General features: G+C 35.3%; 1 long non-coding RNA gene across 2 annotated transcripts; it reads left to right on the top strand.

Moving 5' to 3' along the window:
- On the top strand, positions 1-2,624 carry LOC140013213 (uncharacterized). Of its 2 annotated transcripts, XR_011820281.1 has the most exons (3): positions 1-188; positions 1,545-1,597; positions 2,313-2,624. It is a non-coding gene; the product is annotated as an uncharacterized lncRNA (long non-coding RNA). The 2 variants fall into 2 exon arrangements; XR_011820282.1 differs by lacking the exon at positions 1,545-1,597.
- The last annotated feature ends 15,441 nt before the right edge of the window (positions 2,625-18,065 follow it).

Raw genomic sequence — 18,065 nt, forward strand, 5'->3', positions numbered from 1 at the left:
CCCTCTTACCTCAAGAAGGAAGAGAACTTCATCATTTTGCAAGCTTCCATTTGGTTCAATCTTCCATAACCAAAAGCTTAGACTAGATTTCACTCCATAAAATCCTATCTTCTAGTGCTAGTAAGGGTTGTAGTGAAGTTTGTTTGAAGCTCTAAGGTGGCCAACCTCTCTACACCTCTTGTTCTTAGGTAAGTGATGTTTTACTACTTCCTTATACTTAATGATGGTTATTTTGTGCTTAATGGTGGCATAAGTGTTGGAATATATGATTTATTTCTTGATTTGAAGAGTTTTGGTGAAGTTTTCCATTTTGTGATGAATTTTCTGGTGTAATATGAAATGAATGTTGTGGCCATCTTTGATGATTGACAATGGACTATAATGGCTCTAGTAGGTATGTTTGATAAGTATTTGCAATCAATTTTGGATTTGGATGGAAAATGGAAAGTTAGGGTTCTTATTATTCCCAATTCTGTCCGGTTTTAGATCACTGGGTTAGAGGCCGAATTAGACTTTGCTCAAAACATGAAAGTTGTAGGTATTGATGTAGTTAAGGTGCCTGTAAAATTTCAGGGCATTTGGATTAATGTAGAATGAGTTATGACGAAATTACTGTAGCTGTTCTGCTTTGGACAGAATGCGAAAACTGCGATAGTAATTGGCCATTTTGACTGGTTTTGGTTTGGATTTTGAAGTTGGTGTCTTCTGATGAAATGTACCTGAATGTCTTAGCTAACATATGCCTTTGGAATTTCGGCATTTGGACTAGTATGGACTGAGATATACCGATTACAGTTTTCTGCGTTTTGCAAACCTGTTTTGGGAATTCTGGTATAGTATTTCGTATTTTTGACCTAGTTGAGCCAGGAACTGGATTGAGTGACCTTCTACATTGTTGTAGCCCTGTTTCATAACTTCGAAACGGTGGGTCTTGCACCCCCATCCGATAACCGTAGAGAATTTTACACCATTACCGCATAATAAGGGCAAAACAGTTTTCTATTTGGGGCCAAGACTAAGGCCATTTTCTAATTTCTGGTTTGCTATTATGCTCATTTATGCATATGAAACCTTATTGGGGTTGTGGTTGGCATTGGTTTATGACTCGTTATCGAGTCTCTTTTAGGGCTTGCTTTCATTTCGGTTGTTTCCTAGTCAACTTTTGTACTTGTACCACGTTGAGCCTAGCGAACGGCTTTTGGGAAATGAGATGAATTTTGTGTGAGATGTTGGGACTGATTTGAGGATAGAATGAAGCCTTAATGGCTGGAAAAGTAAGAAATTTAGGGGAAGTGCTGCCCGATTTTCTAGGCCGTTTGGTTCCTTTAAGTTGGGTTTGCCTTTTGGTAGAATGAAAGGCTTTTGGGTTGTTTGCGCCTAGGTCTTCATGCTACCTTTTCGTTTCCAAGGGAATCATGTTTTTGCATTCTTGCATTAGTATTTATTTGGCAAGGCGTACGACGTGTAGTCGAGACTCACTTGTGCATTCTGTTTACTCGATTCTGGAAGTAAAACCTTCAATTGGTTTATTTTGATTATTTTAGGGTTTCTTGGCGATTAAGGCCAATCTGAAGTGAAACTTTTTGAAGTTGAATCGGTGAGTGTTCCACTACCTGCTACCCATTATGTGAAATATCTGAATATCTGAATACTTGATTTATGACTATTGAAGCCAAATACTGTTTTGATAAAATAGAGACGAGGGTGTACTTTATCACACTCGTTCTTCTATCTGTTCATATGCCAATTTTGAGTGCCTATCTAAATCTGCCGTCTGAATCTGCTATCTGAATCTGCTATCTTGTATCTGTATCTGGATCTGTTATCTGTGTCTGCATCTGTTCGGATTTCTATGACCTATGAGCTCAATCCTGTGGCTAAGTTATTCGAGTCGGGCCGGCAAGGGCCTGGACGATTAGATAACGAACCACGGTAGTCTGTTCGGGGATTTTGGGTATTGAGACCCTTGATTCCGGTATACTCGAGTATTACCATTTCTGTTCGGTTACGGTGAGCGGGTCCGGTAAAGGGGTGTTTGGTGGACGGAATTCGGTGTAAAGAGGGGTCTACGGACGTTTGGTTCTATATACGTTGACGGAGAGTCAACCGGTTTGGATCAAGTACTGCGCTGGAAATTTGGCTCCTGAGAGCCACCCGTATCCTTCTGATTTGAATCATTGGTTCCTTTGCTTTACATCTGGCATGTGTATCTGATTTGTTAAATGTGAAATGCCATGATTTTTCTGCTATATGTTTGGTACCTCATTGAGCGCAAGCTCACCCCTTTCTGTTCCCTTTTGTTTTCCTTACAGGAAAATAAACACTTTTGGTCTGGACTTGACAAATGGCTGCCAAATTGAGCTAATTGAACATATCTTTTGTATAGCTCATGTATTAAAACCCTAAGTGTATTTTTGGGGCGTTTTCTCTTCTGATTTGGCAAACCGTGTTTATGTATTAACTTTTGAAAGCTTTTGTATGTCATTTTGATTTGTAAACGCTAAAGTTCAGTTGTGTATGTTTGTTAGCTTTTCGGCTGGGTTCTGACGGGTCAGTTACTATTCATGGCCGACTCCGGATTTCATTTTTTTATTTAGGGTTATTTTACCATTTTGACTTGTTTACGCTCGTTTGTAAGTTCCGGATCGCTATAGATAGCTCTAATCTGTTCCGTAGTCCTGGCGAGAGTTGGGCAGGCAGTCCGCTAACCCCTTTAGTTCGCCTTAGGGGAAGGTGGGGCTGTCACATTTGGAGTTTTGGGTGGATGTTGTTAAAAATTTTTTTTTTCTGACTGCGTCCTTGCGTATATTTTTTCCCCGAAAAACTATATATTTCCTTTTAAGTTCATTGTTTTATATAAAACTTTTGTTCTATCAAGCAAAAAGTGCAAAGCAACCTATCAACTTGAGACTGTTTCAGTGTCAACCATCTAGAAGCAGCAGTTGCTTTCCAAATATACAACCTTTTCTCCATAATTTTCAAATTAATACGTAACACAGATATATCTTTCGTTGATACACATTCATACGAGATGGGCCCTAGAAAGGGTTACTATATGTATATCCTATTACTCACTTGGTCTGCTCCAGCATTTCTTGTCTTTTGATTTTTGACACCCTCCTAAAAGGATCACCACAATTGATTACTGGCAACTTTTTGGTAAACTTTTGCACAGCAAATCTATTTCAACTGATCAAGAATATCTTCAATAATGGTTGTTGAAGAATAGGTTTTTCTTAATGTATCTCGAAAGCAAACGACCTAAAGTCCCGATTAGCATGCATGTTGATTAAAAAAAAAATAAATTAGTGTGTTCGCTCATCTTAGATATTAAAGTTTTCTCTTTTTATTTCTTTTTAAGTAATATTTGCTTTTACTTGTTGAGCTCATTTGTTTACATTTTGGAGGAGATCCCGATTCTCATAACTTACTTACCTTTTGTCCCAAGTGATATGAACTTATTTACCTCTTTCCTTTGGTAGCTATATGACGATGGCCCAGGAAAAATCTTGGCCAAGAGCCATTAGCATGGGCGGCTCCCTTGTTTTCGTAGGTTATTATTTGCTTTGGCTTGTTTGGTCTCACGTGGACTTGTTTGGACTGTTAGTCTTCGTAGAAAAATTTTTATATTTGTTGTGAATATATTTTTTAATTATTATTTTATTTTATATATATTAAATTATTATCGTATATATTTTTTTTACAAAAATTTCTAAAAATATCAATCCAAATTCGGTCAAGTCATCCCTCAAAAGATCGAACACATGAACCACAAAAGAAAAGGATTTGACATCCCAAGTTGATTAATTGGAAACGGGAAGGTGAAGATGAAGATGGATCTTGTTTTTCTCGATATGTTAGATTTCAGAGCCTATGAATTCAAGAGGCCTAGCTAGTAGCATTAGAAAAAGAAAGATAATTGATGTTTGATTAATTTAATCAAACAAAGATGACTCAAAATACGTAGCAACTAAGTTGTCACGTAGCAAGAAAGTTCTCTCATCATCACCCGATGATGGCATCACAAAAATTTCCAAGACAACTTCTTTGTTATTCCAAACACATACACTCATTATCTTATGAGACATTCGTGCAGTGAATACTCAACTCGAACGCCTTAATTTGACTTGAAAAATCAGCTCAGTATATTTTGTATAATATAGATAGTGGCATGCGCGGCCAAGCTTAGAGGGACCTAAGCAAATTTTAGGCAGCAACGTTTGGATTGGCCTATTTTTCAAGAAATAAATTTTTTAAATATAGTATTACAGTAATATATAAATAAAAATAATTCATATATATAGTATATTAAATATTTTTTAAAAAAAAAACTCATCCGTGCAGTGCATCAAATATTTCAAAAAAATATTTATAATAAAAATTTTTCATAAGCATTATTATAGTAAAAAATTTCAAAAAATACCCCTAAAAACGTTCTAATCCAAACGGAACAGTTTTGAGTTGATTAATAGACAAAAAGTGCATGTTGACAGGCAAGTGTTTGCTGTATTATGATTCGAAATGGGCCAGATGATTTGATTTGTTTACTCGTGTCGGTCACTTCTTCTTTTCGTCTCAAGGAAGGAGTAACTTCATGAAGAATATGCTGATGAGGGAGAGAAAGTGAGACATTTTACCTCGACACTTTCGATGTATCACATACGAACGCTTTCTCTTATCTTTGCTTTTTCTCTTTACCAGTACAACATCTGTATTTTTTAAATGCTGTAGCTATATTACTCACAAGAAAGTCTATGATGGAATCATTCGAGTTTCAACAGACAAAAATTGAATTAATATTTGCTATATCGACAGTGGGTACATTAGCAGGTCTTGATACGTGACACATATGCGTGAAATTTAAATTTAAACTATAAATTTTGCACAAATCGCATGCATCTAATTCCGTCATTGTATATATCACTTGTATGAAAAAAAATTATTCAAACTAATTATGCACCTCTAGTCCAAATAGGGAAGTATATATGCATGCACTTTCTTCTTCGTTAGGAGCAATACGTGCACGTTCTGTAAAATTGGTGGTCATGTTCTTTAAATATAGTCCTTCGTATGTGAACTGTAAACGAGTACCGGAATTTGGTGGGTGACAAAGAAGTCTAGAGCTACTCTTGTCTGAAGTACTATAATATGTTTCTCGTAAAAAGGCAAACGAATTGCACAAAAACAAGTCTGCATGAGAGAGGGTGCTTTTATTGGTCTGGAAGAAAATCCTAGACTGAAGCTCGGGTCTACTAGCTAGACTTTATAAAGGGATTGAGTTCAGATGATCAGTGCCATCATTTTTGAGATCAGTTGATAAATATGTAGACCCGTTATCTTAAACTGTCAGTCTATAAAACTTGCATATCCAATTAATGTCGGTCTATAAAACATACATTCCCATAGCCATTTTTTTGGTTAAATATACCTCTCATATACTATATTTCTTTCCTTTGATTTTCCTGTGAAGCATTCCTCATGTTATTATGTTTTTTTACACGATTTAAGGCAGCCAAGAACGGAAAACTACAACCAGTAAAGATCAGGATATTCTGATGTGTGATATATGTATCTGAAAAAAGTAAATAAATAAAAGAATATTAAAAAGGAATCGATGATGTTTTAGCTGTATCACACTCTCTTGAGGAAATACAGGTTGACCTGAATTGAAATTTTGGTACAAAGGCACGAAAGATCAAAACATAAAACCCATAAAATTTGATGATTAGTATCCAATACAAAAAATTGCAAATCTTGCCTTGAATAAATGAAGGCTGGTTGTAGCTTGACTAATTCTCAGAATTTAGCTTTCTTATGCTGGAAATGCTGAAGAAACCTTATCCACAAGCATTCATGAATCATGATCTATGTTACTCTAATACCATTTGTGGGAACAAAAATAATCTTTTAATTCATGGCAAATATAATAATTAGTAGGGAGGCAGCAGTAAATATGGAATAATTTATGGATGTATTATAATAATATTCGAAAATTGCCAATGTGGACTCCGGAGGGACTGAACATTCCAGTAAAAAAGGCAATACATATAAGACCAACTGGGGAGAACGATTCAGCAGCATCTTCTTATTGTTTCTTGTTTTCTGTGGTTTTTATCTTTTTTTGGTATTGGTAGTTAGTACACACTTAGTAGCAGGTGCTCTACAGTCATAGTTTAGTAGTCCCACATCCGCTCTGGGAGGGGTTTGGGTTGGGTAGTTAAGTCCCTGAGTTGCCTTCAAGAGTTGCCGGCTTTTGGAGATTAATCTGGGATTAGGGTTAATTATTTCAATAAAAAGTCATTACTAGAGTTGAAAACAAAAATCTTTTTTTGGTGGGTCCGTAGACTTTGACATTCTTGGTCTAAATTTTCCATTTCTTTTAGTACAGCTGTTTCCGCAAGTAATCCAGTTTCAATTTGGCTTTAGCATTTAGTCCTCGCGGTATAATGCTGTTTTGGAAGGTAATGACACGGCACAATTGGACAACTATGATAGGAGAAATTAAATATTACTATTTGGCCATTGATTAATAGTATTAAATTTCTTTTTTTTTTTTTTTTTTAACTTTGCCCTCTACTGAGTACTATCAATTTTGCATCACTTTCCAGCAGCCCTGGGCCAATACTGCTAAAGAAGCTCAAAAGACAAACATGGCTTGATTGCAAATCTCCTTTACATGCATTGATGATCAAACTCTCCAACACCCTACCCTCTAATACAAATGCTAAATATGAGTGAAATGAACCACGATCACTTTAATTTTTTTTTTTTTGGCTAAAAACGTTTCAAGAAATTACGTCGTTTTCCGTAATCACATTTCCCTATTACCTTTTTCCCTCACATACATCAAATCGCTATAGTAATTTTTCCATGAAAAATGCAATCCAAACACATTTTGTCGCTCAACACTTACAAATATAAAACGAGAAAGCCTAAATCCGTATCTCTCTAATATGAATTTAGACCTTATATAACTCTTAAAATGTAAATGCTACAAATGAAGGATGCGTCAATTTACAATGAAAATGATAGTAGTATAAACTTTACCCCTTTCAAACTAGACTGCTATAACGCAGACAAGCTTTCAAGTCTACCTGCCAAACGGGGACTTTCCACGGATTAAGCTTTGCGCCAATTGAATGGAAAGTGGGGGAGGTGTTTAATAGCTTAAGAAGTACCCTTTTTCTGGAAAGTGTTCTCTGGCTTCTCACGAAAAATAGTAGGAAAATGAAGAGGGGGGGGGAAAAAACTAGAAAACCTTTTGAATTTTTTCCTTCTTTTTTGGAGAGTCAGGTTTCTTAAAAAATTTTTCTTAAAAAAAAAAAAAAAGAAAACACAAATCGGCAGCAGCACAGTGAGTGCACAATACGCAACACCAGCCCCGCGGCCAAGTCTGCTAGCTCCGCCTTTATGCAGGCTTTCAGTAGTGCGTGAAAAGCATCGGTCATGGCGGTCCAGCCATATAACTTTTATATACTACTAGTCTACTGTTTATACCCTTTGATGGCTGATGTGTTTGCCAATGTTTTTTATTTTATTTAACTTTTTTCAAAAAGTCATGCTTAATTTTCAAAAAGGTTGGAAAGTTTTTTTGAGTTCTAGAAGCCTTGTCGGATTGTTTCTTCTAGTTTGGTGTTTTTCCCCCTAATTTTGAGCAGAAAATCTTTACTTAGCGTTTCAAATACTAACACTAGATGACAGCTCCATCTATTTAATAATTGTAGATAAGATTTCCTCCCTTGCTACTTGCCTCGCTTGTGTTGATGGTACATCCTACTACAGTTCATGCTCCACCCTGATTTGCTGAGCATCCAATCAACCAAAATGATTTAACACGCTGCTTTAAATGCTACTTATCGTAAAAAAATAAAAACATAAACACTTTTCTATAAGTATCATCAAAATGTTTGTGACTGCTTCTTTGTTTTTTTTTTTCTTTTGGTGTGTGAAAGGTCATACATGCACGCGTACGCACAGACACACACGCATCCTCTCTCTCTCTCTCTCTCTCGATCGATCGATCTTGAATGTTTAGTACGAGAAATCATTGAGCTTGGCTCAATGGCCATCAAATGGGACTTAAATTCTTTCTTGGATTGTAGGTGAGGGTTCAAATCTCATTTGCAGTGAAAAAAATTCAAGGATGATGTCAGAGCATCCGTTTGGTCTAGTAAGATATATCTTCACTCCTAATCCCCAATATAAGTTTCTTTAGGCTCCCTCTCCTCTCTAGTGTAGGATAGAATAGGTTATACAACAGTTATTGTCTCGATAAAAAAAAAGAATGTTTAGCACGAGGAGCTCAATTTTGTTATTTTACGTATTTCAAATTTAAATAATAAATTAGATAATTATTCGTCACACCATTTTGAGCCGCTCTATCTATCTCTCTCTTTTTTTTTTTTTTTTGGGGCTCGCGGCCTTTGTTACTGGAAGGATCATAAAATATTTGACGCTAGTGTTAGATAGTACATCAAATCAAGGGGTACATGAGCTCTCTAAATGCACACGGAATTCAATCCCATGGGGCCAGATTACTAAAGTCAATACAACAAAAAACCATCAGAATAATCTAGAGGTGGACCTTTTAGTTAACACTTGTTTCCAAGGTAATTAGTACCCAATTGATGATAATACAGTGAAGATGGGGGACCGGGTGGATTCAAGTGAACAATCGTTTTACGCATGCTCGATTGACTACCTACAAACTAATGCCCCTTTTTCTCATTTAACAGGATTGGACCTTCCAGAAATGCCAAACACAACCTAAAAAGCACAAAACCCCCAAAAAATTAAAATTTTTCTTGGGGTCTTATGTTTATACTGTGCATGAACAAATATTTCAAAGAGAAAAAAAAAAGGAGAGAGAGAGAGAGAGAGAAATGGTCATCCTAAAATAGAGGATTCTTCCATTCCTTTTCCAAGAAGTAGCTTTCATGTGTAGGTATAGGGCATTTGTGATTCCCCTTGTAAATGAATGTCATGAAAATGATTACCTTAATTATCGATCCCACCACCCTATCATCTGAACTTGTGGATCATGTTCATAGCTTAGTTAAAATTAAACGATACCTATAAGATCATCGGCTCTGCCCAAACTTTAGATTTATGGTGATCAAATACGTAAAGTTTCTTCAATTTACTCAACATAACAATAGATATTGATATCAATGGGGGTAAAGAAAATGCCACTAATTAATATTATTTGGAATAGAATAATAGTTATCATTGCCTGGTAGTAAATAGAAGCTAGATCTCTTTTTGATATAAAAACTTGGCGTCCAAATTATGAATGTAAATGAAATGCGGAATACAAATTTCTCATTCATCATTTTTCGACTCTCGGTACGTTCAAGATAAAACTCTAAACCGCTTGTAAGATCGGGAGAGGGAAAGAGGGGATTTTAATAGTCAAACTAAGGACCTCATTGCTAATTTTTAGATTCGGGTCATTCATTTTATCATATACTAGGTTTTCTGCCCTGACGCTCTGCGTCAGGTAGCTAGGATTTGTTAATTTACTACCATGGGTATCAGTCTAAAAAATTGGAGTGTGGAAAGAGTAGTTCAAATGACAAGAGAAGCTCTAGTAGGATTTGTTAATTTACTGCACGCGGTCGTGTTTTTTGCCCTTTGTTAGATATAGTGTTCATGTATGTGCATGGGGAACGGAAATATTGATGAATAGATTTAATGACAATCTTAATTATGACTCAAAAGCTTTAATACAAACAAAAAGAATGTTAAAATGATGGAACGAGTGCTAATACGAGTGCTAATTTTTTTCAAGTTCTGCAATTTTCTATGTAAGGCATAGGAGCATAGGATAAAAAGATACATTTATAGAAGAAATAGGTAAAGTACCACCTGATAAAATGGCAGATGTGGTAAAACATTTCCAAACAAGATCATGCGTTAAAAAGGGGAAAAAGAGGTATCGTAAGCAACATACGGCGTAATTACAGCAAGACTAAGCATCAGGAATCATTGTCGTCCTCCATCCATACATGCAAATAAGAAACAAATCCCAATAAGAAGTAATGGCTGCTTCTTCCTAGAATCAATTATTTGCAGTCTAGCAGAGAATTCAACAGGAAAACAAGGAAAGGAAAAAACACTGCCCAGAGAAGGCTAAGAAAAAAGACAGGAGAACGAGGAACGGAAAAAACACCTGGTAGAGAAGGCAAAGGAAAGAATAAAAGGAAATAATGGAGACAAAGTTGAGAAAACAATAAGAAAAAGTAATGGGTCGGAAAACTCTGAAGCGGTGCGAGCTGCATCCAGCTCAACTCACAGACAAAATTGCTCCTGTCCAAGAATAGCACGCGGACGGTAGTGAATTTTCAGCAGAGCCACTGCCACCCATCAGCAAAAGACCCAAATGCCCCTCAAAGCCACAACAATCACGGCATAACCGGCTCATCTGCACTATTCATAAGGCTTTGCACGCTTTATATACGTAAGATATGCACACAAATTAAGAGAAGGAAAAAAAACCTTTGTCGTCCTTTTTTTCAACTACTCGAGCATCGCGCATATATATATATATATATATATATATATACACACACACACGTATGTATATATACTGCATAAAACCGAGAAGATTCTTCTGGTTACTGTTGTGAATCACATAGAAATTCTTTTCTTTTCTTTTCTTTTTCCCAAATAAACAGGTCGATTCAACTTTATAGTTTGTAAAGCAGACAGCAGCAAAAACGGAAATCTTATCATTGTTTAGAGATCATTTCAATCCATTCTTTCATTATCAGTACCAATTTTAAAGACGATCTTCGTTTGTCACTTTACTGCTCTTGTGCATCCACTTTTGTAACCATGAACTTGATCAACACCATTTATGGATTCCATTTGATTGGCGACTCGCGAGCTTGGAGTTATGCAAGCACCAAAGGATCTTGACAGTCGAACCATCAACAACAAAATTGGAGTGTTTAGTTTCGATCGATGTTGCGGAGAAAACTAGTAGATTCTTAACAAATACGAAGACCATTAATATCTAAAATTCATCATTACACAACTCAGCATTTAACTTAATTTTTTCCCAAGTAGGCCCCTCTGTACGTATATAAGTGGTCTAATATAACACAACACACACTTCTGCCAAATTGCAAATGTCGTTCTCAGAGGGTTATCAACGATTAAACAAATACAAGTGATTGCATTATTAGTCCTAATTCTAGAGTGAATTTTTTTTTTTTTTTTATACGCAACCTAAGCATGAATCATTAACATATTATTGCCATGCCTTTTTTGTAATTTAGTTCTAAACTTCTTTGATTTTGTGCCTTAATTATATGACCTAGCTAGGAATACATGGCTTCTATTTTCTTCTGTGTTGCATTAGGATCAAGTGGCAACTAATAAAACTAGTATAATATATCAGGACTAGAACTTAAGACCTTTTACTCTTAGGGTATTCACATGATAATTTTCCTACACGTTAATTATAAGTTATATACTATCTAGCTCAAAAAAAAAAAAAAACAGTTATCTTGCCCAAATTTAATTGCTTAATTCTTTCTCCATAGATTAGTATGCTTAATTAAACAATCATCAGCCAAATCTTTCAATCTTTAATTACGAAGGGTTAACTTTTCTTTTGGGGAGGTTAATTTATTCCAGCCACAAATCATCAACCTGGCCTTTCTTTGACTGTGATAGTCAGATACAGCGACTGTCCTTGGTCTGATAACATAACACGGATTAAGAGTTCTAGAACTGGCAAGAGTAATGGTCTAGATCTAAGGTACACCCAAAGCAAATGATTAATATTACTAAATTTAAATTAACCCCAAAAATGGTTAGGAAGTATAGCGGGATGGACAAGAATAATGAAATAGTCAAGGACAAGAGCATAGGAACAGGATTGATTGAGAGACGAGAATGTGGTTTAGGATGCCGGTCATACTTTTGAAGGAATGTTAATGAAGAGGGAGGCAATTGGACATGCATGACGAAAACTCATGCTATGATGAATGGTGAATATATGGTACCACACTTTGGAGATGTAAATCTTCTTAAAGAATTATATTTGCAAAATGACGGGAAGAGGATCCTGAACAAACTAAGTCATTGGCACCCATTGAACAAACTATTCCAAAGGATCTAGGTCAAATAATAAGACATTCACTAGGTAGACAATGGTCAATGGCAATTTAAATCATAAGATTAATCTATTAAAAACTAATCCAGTAATTAATTACATTCCCTCCCCCTCCAAAACATGTAATACTCAACAATGGCATATGCGAATATTCTGCATCCATACTTCTACACGCCCTCGAACTTGAAAAAAATAAATTTTGCGTTCTCTAATCCTTTAAGTATTTTTCCTAAAATACCAAAAAACTACTTGTGATTTATTAAATGTTCAATTTAACTCCCTCTGATTTGAAAACCTACACTACAATTCCCTATGATTTCAACTAAATTAAAATTGGATGGAAAGCATCCAATCTAATGGTTATACATGAAATGCCAATATTGCCTCTATATACATGAACTCTCTATGGTTTGTCGAATGTTCAATTGAACTCCCTCTAGTTTTAAAAATTACACTATAACTCCTTACGATTTCGACTAAATTGAAAATTGAATGGAAAGCATCTCATGTATAGTATGGGCAATATTGACATTTCATACACAACCTTAGATTTGAAGTTTTTTGTCCAATTTTCAATTTAGTTGAAACTACAAGGAGTTATAGTAAAAGTTTTCAAACCAGAGAGAGTTAAATTGAACATTTATCAAACCATAGAAAATTTTTTTGGTATTTTACCCTATTAATTTGAAACCTACGATTTTGCTGCATTGATTAGATTTTCTCAGCTCACCTTCAAAATGGTGAGGTAGCTTTTAATTTTTAAATTTTTTGACCAAGCAATTCTTTTGATTTCTTGTGCACCAACCAATTTGTATTTGGATAAAGGTGTATTAGAAAAATCAAACTTTTAGGCGGTGTTACAATTGAACATGATTTTAGAGATGTTCTAGAGATATATAGGTTACTGGCATAATCTTTTCCGTGCTTATCTTGTCAAAAGGTGTTTTACCTTGCATGAAGGGACGTCCTAAGTTGTAGATGTACCTAATCCCAGTAAGCACGCTTTCTCGTCTAAACCTAAGGACGGATGATTAAACAAATTAGGTGTTTCTAAATAGAGCAAACAGAAGAAGTCGGCCAATTGCACTTCCTTTGGAACGAATCAGAAACCCAAATGCTCCTACCACTAATTGAGAGAAAAGGGCTAGTTGTCACACCTTGGATTTTCTCAGACATGTGGCCTGGATTCAATCTGAATTGCGTAACTATTAAACAAATATACAAATACGCTGACTCGTATTTTAACCTCTAAATTACTTGATGCCCTTTAACTCTTCTTGAATGGAAGTTTCAATTTAATACACACACACACATATATATATAAAGGGATAATTTTACAAACCTCCCCTGAATTTTTAGACAATTTCACTCAACTCCCTTCGGATTTAAGAAATTATATTGACTTCTGTTGGTGTGATAATATGACTATAATGTCCTTCACTTAATAAATAATTCACAATATAACGCAAGGGTTAAATAAAATCAAGAAAAAGAAAAAAGAAAAAGAAATCTCATCTCTTTTGTTCTCCACCAATAGTTATTCCTTCTTTCTCCCTTTCTCTTACTCTTGTAAGTAATGATTCTTTCTTCCTTTCTCTTATTGTTTCTCTGTCTTTCCTTTCCTTTTGCCTTTTCTCTATATTCACATCTCTGTTTATTTTAATGATGACCTACCATACCATAATCATCTTTATTTACGTGATGAATATGGCACTATTTTATTTGGGGAAAATGATCGGTTTCATCCTTCACATTTCACAAAAATATTCTTTTCGTCCCTCACTTTTAAAATGAAGCAATTTCGTCCTTGACATTTAAAAACTAAAATTATTACATCCCTGAACCCAAATTTCAATCTGAATCAAACCACCAATCAACCTGATTATAAATTTTGGGGGTGTAATTGGTAGATCACTTGGTTAACTCAAATTGATATTCATGTAAAATTTAATGAACCTAAAAAAAAATAAAAAATTATAATATAAAAAGAAAGATTAATCTTTTCTACATTATCATTGTATACACTGACAGTTTTATGTATTGCTATATTATTTTAATTTAAATTTAAACATCAAATTTTATATTTATGATACACATCTAGATTCGCAAGTGGATATACTAATGGTGCATGAAAAGATTTATAAAAAAAAAAAAACTCTACTATTCCAAGACAAAGAATGGCCTTTTATGTTATAATTTTTATTTTTTTGGTTTAATAAATGTCATGTGAATACGATGAAGGTGACCGAATGATCTATCAATTCTATTTTCGAAATTTATTACTGGGTTATTAGATGGTTTGATTCAGATTGAAAATTAGGTTCAGGGATGTAATAGTTTTAATTTTTAAATGTCAGGGATGAATTTGCTTCATTTTAAAAGTGAGGGACAAAAAGAATATTTTTGCGAAATGTGAGGGATGAAACAGGTCATTTTCCCTTTTATTTGCAAGAGCACATTTCGTTGTCCACCAAAGAGAAATAAACATGCTTGTAGTGATGATAAAGAAATTAATAATGCAATTGATAACTAAGAAGCATGGAAGAGGATGGGTTAGTGAAAAATTACTGGGTTGATTATTATCTTGAAAACTTGTGTAGGATGTTAATAAATGCATTTGATTTTCTTTACTTGATCAATATTGTTGGTTCTGGTTTTGTCATGGGATGGCTTTACTCTGTTTTACGATGTTAATATATATTTCTGTGGAGGCTAGAGTATTGTTCTACTAGTGGTGGTAGGTTAGATTAGTTTTTATTTTGTGACAGTGCTGGGTATTGAATTGAAGTTTAGAGTGTGAGTTTAATTATTGGTTACCAAGGAAAAAATTATTTTTCAAAAACATTTAGACTGAGATGATATTATAAGACGAAGATTAGGATTTTTGGAGTTGCTGAAACTATTAGATTTGGAAATTATTAGGTTTGGCGTTGGAGTTTGAAGTGTTTGCTTGGTGGTGTTGCCATTGCAAATTTGGAAGAAAGTGTTGAGGAAACTAATTTTCTTTTTTTTTTTTAATAGAACAAAGGTAGTTTAAGGTATTTGAGAAAAAATCTAACCTGACGGGTCTATCTTGTTACCTAAATAGCAAAAGCAAGAGAACTAGGTATAATTTCTAAAACTTGAGAGGAGCTCTTTGCAATTATTAGATACTTCAGGGAAGGTTTGTGAAATTATCCCATACATAAATTGAACACAAATGTGTAAAAAGGCGTGTCGCTTGGAGTTTTGTCCTCGTGAAAACAAAAATTAAAAAGAAAAATGGGCAACGAGAGTTAAATCCCCACTTTTAACACCCCATTCTTTCCATGCTTAAGAAGAAAAAAAAAAGGGTAAACCTAGATTGAATATCTAAAAACTTAAAAACAATGTAATTAATTTCTTCTCCGTCCTACTTAAGTATAGCCAAGATTACCGAGTACAGTACAGCATACAAATTGATGAAATAAACTTCCTAACTTTCAATCACAATTTGTATGCAGGAAAGTGAAAGTGGGAAAACGAAAGAAAAACAAAAGTGGAAGAAAAGCATTAATTCTTATCCATATTCTACAGCAGCACTGGATAAGTTATCACTATCCGGTAATTTGTAAACTGTATTTGAGTTTACAATTGCATCAATAAGTTTGTACCAACTTTCCTCTGAATTATTAATATTCCATTTAGGTCAAGCTCAAACAATTTAATTAGCACGACTTTCATAAATTTAAAAAGACGAAAACGTGGTGCTGACATGATCAAGGCAAGATAAAATGTATGTGTGTATATATATATATATATGCGCTCCTAGTTTGTCTTGCATGAAAAAGTTTGGCCATCCATATGTTGTCATCAGTCAAACTCTGGTCCTTAATCAACAACGTTTATTCACATTAAACCGTTTGTGTTTTGAAAAATGCAGGCGAGGAAAATTGATCTGGTCCAGCAATTAATGGGTCCATTCTGTGGAAATATGAAGCACAATCAGACAAAAGATTTTCCCCAATCAAACTGCAAAAGAAGAGTGACTAGTTACAAGTACCATACTCGTCCAGTGCTGATTTGGTTGTGAGAGATAGCTTTATAGAATGGTCCAAAAGAAACCATGATCATAAGCCATGTACATATGTACTCATGGACCACTCTGAAAAAGTAAAAACAGCGTATGGAATTGTACTATATCTGCATGAATCATGAGCATCTGCATAAGTCTAACCAACTGGTAGAAGTAGAACAAGTTTCAAAGATGAGCTGAAAATGTGAAGTGTGCAAGTTGACGAAAATCAACGGCCAAGCCAATCCTAAGAGCTTCTCACCCTCCCACTTTTCTGGGTGCTCTGTTACCGGAATATATATCGATCGTCAGAAACAAAAGCATCCCAACCTACCATTGCACTTCAATACAACCATGGATGATGTATCAATCACATCACACACACACACATATATTATATATATACCTGCTAGTAAATCCAAGGATGGTGCCCTTTGATCTAGTAAAATCTGTATATCTGCTAACCCCTAACACAAGTCTATTTAGACTTTTCCTTCCCTGTAGTTTAGAGTAGGATAGATTATACAACTGTTATCGTTTTCAGAAGAAAAAAAAAACGCGTAAATATATATATGTATGGAAGAATTAAAAGAGCATATCTATACTACATCCAAATACTACTAATAAAAATGACAAAATATATACACGCGTGTATTAAGGCGAGACTTGAGAGAATATACAAGTTTATGTTATGCAGGTTTATGATGGATACAATTAAACGACGTACTTTTTACATGAGGCGGTTTATGATGGAAGTACATACTTAGGACGTATACACTAATTGGGTACAATCGCTTTTATAAGTACATCCCAGGAATACAACATCCGCACCACATGTACTAAAAACGTCAACCGTACCGGCTCCAATCCCCTATTTATAAAATGCTAGCCGATGATGTAAAATGTATACTCCAGAAGATTATGAAAATTCATATCGTAGAGTGATGATGACGTGAGGCCGGGGAATTTCTGCTTACAGCCAGAGTGAAATGGTTAACGTGCGCAGCAGTGCGCATTGTTCCTCTCTCCCCACCATAAACCACCAAAGTACGAAAAGCCAAAACGTATTAGGGTTGACGTAAGAATTGGCATAACTCGTAGCGCCTATACTATCAAACATGCTTGCTTAGCTTGTAGGTCATTGTACTAGTGGTACTATATCTACACACCGTATACAGCAGAGGGAGAGAGAGAGAGGAATTGGTAAGCGGCGGAGAAAGCTTGGGCTATAGGACCACCTGCCTTTAACAGACAAAAAATTAAGAATTGGATGGTAATTATAGGTCTGTGCACGTGACTTGCGCGTGGTAGCACCTACCTCAGAATGTGATGGTTCAGGTACTGAAAGGGTCTCATGTCATACATAGTTGGCTTTTAGCCAAACAAAACTTCATCATAATCTTACATACTACTACTACCACTAATCCAACTAGTTGATGGTGCGAAGGAGGTTCAGGATTGAATTTGGCATATATGGTTTTTTTTTTTTTTTTTGGTATTGGGGGTGGGAAGGGGGAGGGGAAGGGCGGAGGTAGGAGGAAAATATTATTGGGAAAGAAAGAGAGATAGGAGTTAGGAGAAGAAGATGCTGGTCCCATATTTTGAGGAGCAAAGGAGGAGATTGGTGGGAAGGCTTTTAATAGGGGTGGTTTTAATTAGAATTAGTTGGAAACCTTGGACCACCTCATCTCAGGACCTCCACAGACGCTAATTTAGGGAACATTTTGCACAACACAACCATTGGTATCTAATTCCCCCATTTCTGCCCCCCTCTCTCTCTCCATCCTTCTCAGTTACCACCCCACCACTCCTCTTTCTCTCATAGTGACATTATTGATTTTTCTGATCAGATTATTAGCCCCACAACTCAAAACTGAGTAAAAACCCATCTGAAAAAGCCTGCACACA

Source organism: Coffea arabica, chromosome 8c (genome assembly GCF_036785885.1).
Source record: "Coffea arabica cultivar ET-39 chromosome 8c, Coffea Arabica ET-39 HiFi, whole genome shotgun sequence".
In the NCBI taxonomy this organism is placed as follows: domain Eukaryota; kingdom Viridiplantae; phylum Streptophyta; class Magnoliopsida; order Gentianales; family Rubiaceae; genus Coffea; species Coffea arabica.